This window comes from Sciurus vulgaris (assembly GCF_902686455.1).
Source record: "Sciurus vulgaris genome assembly, chromosome: 3".
NCBI classification, from domain to species: Eukaryota; Metazoa; Chordata; class Mammalia; order Rodentia; family Sciuridae; genus Sciurus; species Sciurus vulgaris.
The window spans coordinates 143,702,913-143,715,032 of record NC_136463.1 but is presented as its reverse complement, the minus strand read 5'-3'; the positions used below and the strand labels follow the sequence as shown (position 1 = coordinate 143,715,032).

Below are 12,120 nucleotides of genomic sequence, written 5' to 3'. Positions count from 1 at the left end.
GTTGAACCCGGCTGGTGCTCTCCACAACTGTCAAATCGGCTAAAGCAGCTTATTCGACCTAGAAATGTTAACGATTGAATTAAAAAAATTCAAGTCGCTTGTTACTCTGCATTGCCGTCCCTGATTACTTGCGGGTCGCTACAGCAGAACTGAGGGCCCCGCGAGCTCCTCCGCCCGGCTGCTGCAGCGGCATTGCCTGGGTGGGCAGCGCCAGGCCGGGGGCAGCCTCGCTGCAGGGACAGAGGACCTCACAGGCCAGGGCCGCATAGGCAAGGAGTTCTCCCAACCCAGATTGACTCACCTACCCTCCGCAGAGGCGAGGGAACGCGCCGCTCAGCCAACCCCGGACCCAGATCCCAGGAGGAGGGAGATGGTGGCGCGGGGACACGGGGGAATGGGTGGCGTAAGGAGGAAAACGTCTTACCTAAGCCGGGGATGAGGAGCCGAGAAGGAGGCTACAGCCTTTCTCTTGAGAAACGGAAGAGGCGGGGGAGGAGAAAAGGAGGAGGAGGAAAATGCTCCGGGGGAGGAGGAGGTGGCGCGGGAGGCTAGGAGAGGGGCGCCAGGCGTCCGGCCGCAGGCTCAGCTGGAGGACGAGGGGCGGGGAGGACGGCGGAGGTCACGCGAAGGGAGGGTTAAGCCAGGGCGTCGCTGCCTCGCTTGGCCTGGGATCGCTGTGCTCAGCATCCGCCAGGTCGCCGCCCCCTCGTTTCCCCTGGAACCGTGGCGTGGAAAGGCGCGGTGACGCCTTCAGGCTTGTGCGGAGGGCGAGGGCATCCCATGCCTGCCAAACCCGGGCGTCCACCACGTCATAAGTGGAGCGCGTTAATTCGAATGGGAGGGCCAGGAAGAAAAGAACTCGGGGTCTGTTTTTTCCATGTAACCGCCCACAAATTTACTTTTAAAATCTTCCTCCTTCATTCATTCGTACTGTTGGGGGATAATGGATTTGACAGATGGGTTGGCAGCTGTGAAGACGGACGTCCTGCGCATGGTATTTGGGTTCATTGTTCTAATAGCAATGTCAGGATGATTTGGATGTTCTTCAAGCCATAGCAATCTCTTCTGGGCGCGTGCTTCGTGAGGTGTGGGCCCTGGGCCACCAATACTAAAAGTATCGTGGGTAGGGAACTCATGCTTCAATCCTTTAAACTGTGGTAGTCAGAGTATTTTAAGAAGGCTTTTGAATGGTAGGTGGGTATAGGAATGGGGGACAAGGGTAGAAATTTTAAAAGGGCAACGTAAGACTTTTGAGTAGCAGGGGTCTCACATAGCCTGGCCCACAAGTTGATGTTTCTGAGTGCATTGAACTTCCTAAAGCAGTTGCTTATACTTCATGAGACAAGTAGGAAAGGAAAATATTGCAAAGTCCCAAATGGGTCATTTAGAAGAGATTGCTTTTGCAGGAGGTACCTAGGCCCTTCCACCTGGAGGGCTGAGAAGACCAGCATCCATATACCTGTAACTCAGTCCATGACAAAAATGGGGAATCTGTTTTAAAATTGTAGCTGGCACGTTTTCTTTTCTACATTTTCCCAACCACTCAAGACCATCTCACTATGTTGTCACCACGTGGTTCTCAGAACAGTCAGGAACCATCAGACGAGAGCCTAGGACAATGCTGACATACTTCAGAAAATGGTACTTAAAACCTTACACCTCTCAAATCACTCATCGCTCTGTTCCCAGCCTGCTCCTGTGGTCTCTAATTTGAGACAGATTCTCTCTCATCCACCCACTCCTCAGCTTTCACTCACTAGCAGATTCAGTTGATTATACTTTCTCTCTCAAATGCATCTCTTAGGGATCTGTAGGTACCGTTTATTAATTAGCCTCATAATTATATCCCTGATGGCAAAATCAAGAAATAGTCTAAGCACCATATTTAGAAGTAAGGAGGGGTAGGAATTTGGGCAGGGGAGTGTGGAAGAGAGGGATATGAATCTAGTTGATTTCTCACCTGGCTACCACAGTGATTATTCTATACCATAAGTCTCAATGCAGTTTCTTGCTCATTTAAAAGCCGTCATTGCCTCTCTCCCCATCTCTGGTTGTATCAAACTCTTTCCCAGGCACAGTGACACATGCCTGTAATCTCAGTTAATTAGCAGGCTTACACAGGAGGATAGCAAGTTCCAGTCCAGACTATGCCACTTAAGCAAGAATCTCTATTTCAAAGAACAAACAAACAAAATGAAAACAAAAAACAAGCTTCTATGGACATGGCATTCAAGGCCCATTGCCTCCTCCCATCTGTCCATCCTACCCCTCACATTTCATACCCCATTTTACCATAACACATCTAGTTTCCTAAACCCACAAATTGATTCCATACCTTTGCACATTTATATATGTTATTGCTTTTGCCTGGAGCATTTTCTTGCTGCTATAGTAAGTACTACTGGCACTATGCTAAATGCTTGATGTGTTTTATAGCTGTTAATTTTTACAACAATCCTATGGTACGTATTGTTATCTCCATTTTATAAACAAGAAAACTAAGACTTAGAGAGGTTAAGTAATTCACTCAAATATGTGGTATGTGGTGAAGCTAAATCTGAACCCAGCAATTTGACTCCAGGACTCACATAATATTACCTACTTATCCCTTTAAAACCTTTTTTTTGAGGTACTAAATTTGAACAAGATTGAAAGATTTAAATTCTTTAAAAAATCTTAAAAGGGCAAGGAGAATATACAAGTGAATTGCTTTAATCTCCAAGTACAGCAAATATTGAAATTACAAAGGAAAAGGACAGAGTTGACTATTCAACTTTTAATTTCTTTCATCTAAAACATCGATAGAACAAAATTAAAGGACAAATAAAAATTATCAAGATATGTAATATATATGAATAAGGAAATAACATCTTTATTAAACAAAGAGAGCATATAAGCAAAATAAAAATATACTATTCCAAGAAAAATGGACAAAAATGTAAATCAGTTAATCATGAAAGAAAAATATGAATAATGGTGAAGTATTTTAAAGGGAAGTGAGAACTTCAAATGATGTACCATCAACTTGGCTGAGAATAACACAATACTCACAGCTAGTGAATTGAGCCAGCAACCCCAGGGGCAGGATGTGTGGCAAATAACCAGGCTCATGCATTACTGAGAAGTGTGTAAATCAGCTCAAACATTCTGAGGGCAGTTTGGCAGAATGTAGTTAAAAAGCCTCAAAAATATTCACACCCTTTGACTAAAAAAAATTACATTTCTGGGAATTTCTAATACAGAAATACTCTATAACAGAGGTTTGCAAACATTTTCTATAAAAGGTTGGATAGTAAATATTTTAAATTTTGAAGGCTACATTTGTCTCTTTTTTTCTTTCACACATTTGCTTCTAAAAAACAATCTAAAAATGTAAAAGCTATTAGTTTGAGAGCTGTAGAAAAATAAGTAGTGGCTTGAAATCACCCTGAGGGAAGTAGTATGTGCAAAGAGTAGCCTACAGGAAAGTTTGTCACATGTATTTGGTAACAGCCACAAGAGAAAGTAAACTAAATGTCTGAATATTTATGTAGTTGTTAAAATCAGATATAAAGAGACAGTTTGGACAAGGTTTTGCAATTTTAAAATGTTGCAGAATGGTATCTGTTATGTGAAATAGTATTTATGATTTGTTAAGTGAAAATTACAGTATACAAGAGTATTTATGATATCCCAATACAAAATAATCATGTGTATATATGTGTAGAAAAAAGACCTGGAAAGATAGAAACACATTAAGATGTTTGCAGTGGTCTGGGAAGAGGAATGGAAACATATACATACTATTTAGCTTTTGGTTCTGCATGTGTGTTTCCCCTAGTGAATGCACATTGTTTTTATAACAAGCAAAACTACAAGAAAGTTTGCTCATGGGACAACAAAGCACATCAGGTGTCAATTTGAGTACATCTTTCCCAAATTCACTCCTCCGGATGAAGCTAGTTGCTCTCTTCTGTGCTCCCTGATTATATAATGGTCTTTTTTTTGTGTGTGTGGTACTGGAGATTGAACCCAGGGCCTTAGTGCTTACAAGGCAAGCACTCTACCAACTGAGCTATCTCCCAGCCCTATATAATGGTCTTTTGAGCACCATTATTTACTTAATTGCAGAATGGTTGCAGAATACCATCATCTAGTTAATCTTTTCTCTGTTATTGGGCATTGGAATTCCAAATACTCTGCTATTAAAAGTATGTTGATTATTCTTCACTTGCTCTGTGCTGGATCCACCTGTCCCTCTGTGCTAGACTCTGTGCCTATAAAAGACAAACTTTCATAAACTATTTCCTCTGGGCTCTCTTACCAGCTGGTTTTCACTGATGGGCGACACCAGTGAGAGATACCACAGAAGATTAAAGGATAGAAAAGGAGAAAGTTTGCTTCTCATCTCTTTCCCTGCTTCTGGAGGGATTCTGGAAGGTTTTGAACTTCTAAGGACAGGCCCTGCTCCTAGTGAGAAATGAACTAGATTTATACCTCTTCTCCCATCCTACCCTCCCTGAATTCCCAGCTTCTACTGGGCTCTGCCAATGTAATTTCCTACCCTTAGACCTTCAGCTTAGGCCTAACAGTTTCTTACTCTTGCAAGTGCCTGAGTACTCCATGACCCTTGGTTCCTTTCCTCCAACACTAACCTTAAACCTAGTATAACTTCTGTAAATAGTCTGTACAATAAAATCTCTTTGGTTGAAACATCTGAGTGGAAGTCAGTTCCTGTTATGACAAGCTGACATATATTAAGGAACTCTGTTGATAATCACAGAACACAAATCTTTTATTCCTTATTGCAACAAGCCCTGGAAATTCTCAGATTTTACATCCAAGGTAATTATAGAATGATTTACATGTTTCCTGAGCAGGAATTTGAATCACTACTATGAGGCCAGTGTGCAAATGTAACACTATTATTTCTCACTTCTCCAGGAGTTTCTCAAAGTAACACTTGTATTTATACCAAAGAAATCACATTGGTGTTCACATTTTGATATTTTCAGTGTAATCTTTAAGAAAAAATTCCTATGTAGAGTCTAACATACAGTTAGATAAAAATTAAATTACTCCAGGAGACAGGGTTGGGAACCTCTGAAGAACCCCAGGGGACCTTAGAACACAATTTGAAACAGAGATTTAGAGAGTACCGGAAGCTAGTAGATATATACTTCAAAAATGTCAAGTGTCTATTGTATTTCCTTTGGTTGAATTCTTAGGATTCCATGGTCAACGACTGGATGTTACTAATTATCCTTTGAGGCCCTTGTCACAGTGAATGATGTTACCTATTTCAATACTGCTTTTAGGGACTAGGGTTGTGGCTCGTGGTAGAGTACTCACCTACCATATGTGAGGCACTGGGTTTGATTCTCAGCACTGCCTATAAATAAATAAAAATAAAGGTCCATCAACAACTAAAAAATATTTTAAAAAATACTGCTATCAGTAAATATACAACACCAAAAAATACCAATTTATGAATATTTTCTTTGTTTATATGCTTAGAAAATTCCTTTAAACCAAAGATGAGATCTATCGTCATTTATATTTCCTCTACTTTTTATACTATTTGATCATTAAAGTTGATGTTTTTAGTAATCTTGAATTTTTTTATTTTTTGAGGAGCTCAAACTGATCCCCTATCCCTGAACAGTTCACTAATTTTCCTGACATTTTTATTATTGGATAAATATCCCCTTTTCATTCAACCATGATGTCAAAAGTATTATTTTTTTTATGCACAATTTTGTTCTATTTTGCTTCATCCTTCCTTCTTTGGAATACTGTGCTAATGGCATAGTTTTTTTAATAGTAACAGGGCAACTATGCTAAAATTCAGTTTTAAAAATATTCTAAATATACTTTCAGGTGAAACTTGTTTATTGTTTTGGATGACTTTCTGTTATAAAAGTAATGTTTTATGAAGAAAAGTTGGGAAAAATGTGAAAAAGTAAAAGGAAATCAAAATCTCCATGCCACTATAACTATTGACATTTTGGAGTATAACTTTCTAGTCTTCTGTGCATGTAGATATGCTATTATTTTTACAAATACTGCTATTGTTTTATAAATGGTTCTTCAATCACATAAGCATTTCACCATGTCATTAAATATGATCTTCAATGGCACATGAACCAATTGTCAATAAGAGTCAATAGCAGTAGTGTCAGTAGCAACTCTTAGCCCTTCTGGACTTGGTCATCTCTTCTATATTGACATTACCAATTGTCACACAGATCAATATTGTCTGCTTGCCACTGCCACACCTCATACCTTGAAATCAGCTGCCGTAAACCTGAAATTGGTTTTGGTTGTAGTTTACTGTATCATGATGAGTTTTGCAGTATTTGCCACCTGCATCTCTTTTATGTAAAAATGACTCAGTCACAGGATATTAGGTAGCTAATAGAAAAGAGTTACAACAAGGAACAGGCTTGAATTGGTTTAGTTAGTTGTAAGAGATTCCAAACACCATACTGCACAATCTTATTTTTGTGTTTCCTTTAAATCATTAACTAATATAAATCAATCTTAGTTATTCAACCTTAGAAAAGATTAAATAACTCTCATATTTGATCTTAGAAAACAATGACTAACTCTCATGAAAGCAAAGTATATCTATGATTTTAAAAAGACTTAGAGGTATCTTTAATATTTGTAATAGAATACTTAAAAGCCTGAGTTTTTTTTCCAAATATAGTTCAAGTTTTCTAAACTATATAACTATAGGGAATCAAATATGCTATGAAGCTACAAGTAGCTGAGATATCAAAAACAGAATAAATTTCTAGGATAAGTCACAGTAGATATATTTTTAGTTGCTTTTCAATACACAGGACTACAGGCCTCTATCTAGAAATGTTTCACTGGGCCTTGAGTATTAATTTTTTTTAATTGTTAGGTTCAGAATAATAGTACAGTGCCCAAATATATTTACTATGTCTCCATCTATTACCTAAATAATGAGGCATATTAAATCATAGAAGGAAGTTATTTAATAAAAGCTCCTTCTTCCCCTAACTTACCTGTACACAGAAGTGTTGCTCACTGAATCCCCAGATGTAAAATACAGTACATGCTAAAACTCTGAGGTAAATGAACCCTTAGGATTTGAGTTGCTTCCTGTCTCAAGGACTTAATGGCTGGAACCTGAGAGTAAAATACTCAGGGAAGGGACGTTGGATTGCCTTTCCCTGTGCTCCATCTGAACATACCTCACTGATCCACCAAGCCCAGCCTCTGCTGATTAGGTGAAGAGTTCTCTGCTGTTCAGTACAAAGGTTAACGCATATTATCGACCAGTCATTTCCTTTAATTCTTAAACTTCCCTGGATATTTTCTAGTTTACTTTAGCTTTCCACAAATGACGCTTAAGATGAACTTATTGTTTGATCCTTCCAAATGCACTTTCGTTCATAAAATCAGCATATTGCATACTTGTTAATCCTCACTGGTTATTCTTTTGTGTATGTTTTGCTTTGAACAGGTTTGCTTGGTTTCATTTTTAGAACTGTAAATAATTTGTAACCTATTTTTTATATTTTGTGGAAAGTATGAATATAAAGTTATTTCATAGAGGTGAGTGCATTACAAATTTCATTTCTTAAGCATTAAAAACAGAACTTGAAGAAACTTTTTTAAAAAGTCTAATGCATATAGTCAAATTCTTTTCCTATACCACATCATCGTATCTTCTCCACAACTCTTGTTACCACATCATTCTGGTAAAAACCTAAGCCAAGAAAAAACTGGAAAGGCAAGAGGAGACAAGAAGTAACCTCTCATATGCTAATTACACTGTCTCTTAAATGTGTTTGTGACCCGAAGTGCCTCATTATTCAGGTCATTGTTGGAGAAATAGTAAATATCTGGGTCTTGCACTATTACTCCTAACACCTCACAACTTAAAAATAATTTTAATTTTCAAAATGCCTTCACACATATTGACAATTTGATCTTAAATGCTTTCTTGCAAGTCTTTTAATATATTGACACTGAAATGTTTGCTCAGTGTGTTTAAGCTAGAGTTTCCACAAATGAACTGGTATAAATGGAAAGAAAACATTGGAAAATCAGAACACACACTTGTTATTTTTGAACTTGCTTTACATAGTTCCTTTCTTCATAAACGTTTTTCCTCCTTTCACACATTTTTCCCCCTTCCTTTACTCTTTCCACAAACTGGTTAAAAAAAAGTTAAATATATTACTTGATATATGCAGTTAAATTTTGTCTTGGAAATAACAAATACAGTCATTAGATGTTTCTGTGAGGACCAATGAATTAAGTGAAAGTTGCAGACCATTTCTTGACACCATGAAAGAAGGAAACTGATACCCAGTTACCCCTTACTTCTCTGCTGCCATCTACGGGGTCCCAATCCCCATCCCTTTAGATGAGTCTGGAGGTTTCTGACCTCAACATACTCAGGATCTAGAAAGAGATCTGTGTACAGAAGTAGCTGTCTCTTCCTTATCATTATCAAAGACAAAACCTAAAACCTGAAAAACAAAAAACTTTGATGTTATCATTTACCACAAATCTTCTATCAGTTGCAAATTATTTCCTACTCCATCCATTCTGAATCTTAAAAACACATATCAAACATAGCTGTCTTGCCTTCCATTTTTTTCTCTAAGTGACTATTTTGTTCCTAAACACAGGCAGAAATTATACATACATATATATATATATATATACACATATATATTTAAGTAAAATTTACCATTAGTATTGTGGGTTGAGTAATTTTTCTGTTTTAACTTAGGGCTGAGAGGCAAGAGTTTCAATCCAGGGTTTCTGAGCACAGCAGCTGAATATCAGAAACAGAATATTAATATTAACAATTTTCTCTGTTTTCCTCTTCCTTTAACTTTAGTAGGGAAAAAGAATATAGTAGTATTATGAATAGTAGAAAGTCTTCAAGTACCAAATAGTAGAACAAAATAAAAGAGATTCTGAAAATAACTTGAACCTTTCTCAAGAGAGTAAAAGCATATCATTTCAACACTTATTTGATTTTATTTCTCCTTCCCCAAAGAAATAGCAAATATTCAGAAATCTAATATTTATCATAGGGAAGTATATGCATACTATAAAAATATTTTATGCTACTTACATATTATTGCTGTGTATACACACCTACAAATAAGTCTAGGGAAAACACAGAAGACCTTACTGCCATAATTATTACAGAGGATCTTATTTTCCTAGTTCCCTGTGGGACTGGCTAACATTACAGAATTTGTAAACAGACTTACCAAACTTGGTAGAACAAGTCAGTTTACTTACTTATTTGGGTTTGTCTTAGTGGTAATTTAAAATATTTATTGCTAAACTGAAAGTCTCAAAATTATATCTGCATAATATACATATTTTTAATAATGAAGATGAGTTAACTAACATGAAAATTATTAAAAATCTACAAATAGACATTATACTGTTACTGTATACCAAGGCTTATATTCTTTAAAATTACAATGCAAAGTCTTTAGAATGTCAGTATTAATCTTATGTTATAGATGTATTATATATGTTTTAATTTTAATTATTATAGGAATAATATGGCATATCACATCCCTTTTTAATTTTTTTAAATTTTTTATTTCGATACAGGGTCTCACTAAATTGCAAAGGGCCTTACCAAATTTCTGAGGTTGGCCTTGAGCTTGCCATCTTCCTGTCTCAGCCTCTCAAGCCACTGGGATTACAGGTGTGAGACACCATGCCCAGCATGTCACATATCAAAATCAAGTGAAGTATTAAAGTTTTTCCCTAAGAAATCTGATTTGGAGGGACTATCTTATAGAAAAGATAAGCATTTCAGTCTTCCTTGAGTTATCATCTGGCAGCTCATTTGCAATCAAGTACACATAGGAAAGAAAAAAAATATCCATAAGTTATTTGGGGAATTACCCATAAAGAAAAATTTGGCAGATTACATGTAGTCACCCTTATTTCCTTTAAAATACCACATTTATTTTTGTTACAAAACAGCTATCTCTTCTCACATAAAACAATAGGAAAAAGAAATGACTCTAGATAAGAAGTGAGTCATACATATTTCCACCACTACCCAATGATAACCACTGTTAACATTTCGAGTCTGCATTCCTCTAGAATGTTTCTGCACACATGTACACACATTTCCCCTAATAGAAACCATCTTTAAAAAAAAAAAAAAAAAAAAAAAAAAAACTTCCCACTTTTTTAATGCTCCTCTCTTTATAGCAGCTATTGGAACCACTGTTATGAGCATGAATATTGATTGATGACCTAAGAAATAAACCATCATTGCCTGTTACACTTCCATAATCTTGGAACCCATGAATATTTCCAGCATCCAAACAGATGATTAAGTCTCAAGGCCTCTTCATCCAATGTGGCCCATTCATAGCTCAAAAAACTTAAAAGATCAGATTGCCAAGTCCAGAAAATGGGAAACAGATTGACCAGTAATTAGGTATGACAAAAAATGTGTAAATAAATAACTATTTAAAAGTGATTTATGGGATGCTGTCATAAGGTAGAGTTAAAATCAGACAAAGCAAAGCAAGTCAAAACCTTTTGCAAGTCAAATCATATGAAGGTAAAGAAAACATACAGGGAGGAGTTTGGAGAACCAGATGTGTTTCCTCTGATCCACTGGACATTCTTCAGAGTGTTACTGATAGTATGGAATTAAAATGTGGTTGTGTCATATTTCTGCTCAAATGCCCTTATGGTGGTTCACAGATCCTTACTGACCTACTTCCTCTCTACCTCTCCAGTGTCACTGTCAGAATGTTGGAGCCACCTGTTATGCTCCCATAGTGAAGAGTTTCTCTATGTAAAACAGTCTCACTTGTTCTGGGAAGCTTTCTCTGATTCCTGGCCTATGACAAGCAGCCCTACTATGTGTTTCCATAGCACCTGTAATGACTAATTTGAATTGTAAACTTGATTGGATTAAGAGATGCCTATGATTAAGTGGCTTCTGGGTGTGTCAATGAGGGCATTTCTAGGAATGATTGGAATGTGGGGTAGTGAACTGGAGACCTTCTCTAAGTATGGGCAGCACCACCCAACAAGATGGTGGCTTGGATGGAATAAAAGTTGCAAGAAGAAGGAAGCAGCAGCAGATGCAAGCACGACTCTTCTTGAACGGATTCTTGACTGCTGCTTCGATTGTCTGAGGATATCGGACTCCCAATTCTTCACTCTTTCAAAGCAGACTCTGCCGGTGATTCTCCAGATAGTTTCCAGAAGCCTTGGTCTTGGACTAGCATAGCACTGATGATTCTTTTTGTTCTGGGGCTTCCGCCTCTTGGATTGCACAGCTGCTGGTTCTCCCAGCTCTCCAGCTGCAAATGGCCATTGTGGACTATTCAGCTTCTGGTCATGTAAGCCAATCTAATAAATCCCCTTTTTATAATCATAGTTCCTGTTGATTCTGTTCCTCTAGAGAACCCTGACTAATACAGCACCATGTAACCTCAAGGGACAAGCTCTTAACACAACAGCTGGATCATAATAGTCCTTTTATGGCTATACAGAACACCAAAAGAGAAACAAACATTCCACACATTTGGATAAGAATTCATGCTACCATGGGGAGAGGGAGGTAGAGAAGAGAGGCCCTCCAGATGCGACACCCCTTCTGAAGTTTTTGGATACAATTTTGGTCTGTGTGATCCTTAAAATAACTCCACCATAGTGCATATGGTCTGGTCCTGTTCTTTGTGCTACACAAAATGATTACATATACAAGCATATAAAAGGGCAAGAGTGATCTTCAAAATATTGAACTTATTGCTCTGACAGCAACTCTGTGCATGCCAGCCTGCAGCAGGCAGTCTCAGTCTTGGGAAGAACTGCCTGATGGACACCAGGCACAGGCATCCTAGTACACCAAGCACCACTGCCAGGGGCGCCACCTCGCCCAAAAGGATCTGGACCTACTGTGAACACATAGAGAAGGGATCTAGACTAGACAGCTATGGCAGCCAGCTAGCAGATGCCACATTGTTTCTTCAGCAACGTCCACTTGAGGCTTCTTGGAGCTAGGATGACTGAATTGCCTGGCAATTGACACAAGCTCTTTATCGATCAGTTCAGAAAGTATTTCAATGTATTAATAATTATATGATG

At 37.9% G+C, this 12,120-nt stretch overlaps 1 protein-coding gene across 6 annotated transcripts in view; it reads right to left on the bottom strand.

Annotated features, from left to right (window-relative positions):
- INPP1 (inositol polyphosphate-1-phosphatase) overlaps positions 1–7,222 on the bottom strand; it is a 35,173-nt gene extending 27,951 nt beyond the window's left edge. For 2 of the 6 annotated variants that reach the window (XM_079135522.1, XM_079135519.1), the window contains exons 1-2: positions 7,017–7,222; positions 5,332–5,371 (exon numbers count right to left, since the gene is read on the bottom strand). The gene's annotated coding sequence lies outside the window, so the exon portion shown is untranslated. Of the gene's footprint in view, positions 1–301; positions 1,149–5,331; positions 5,372–7,016 lie in introns of those variants that run through there. The other 4 variants (XM_079135523.1, XM_079135521.1, XM_079135524.1 and 1 more) reach the window with 3 other exon arrangements.
- Between the last annotated feature and the right edge of the window lie 4,898 nt (positions 7,223–12,120).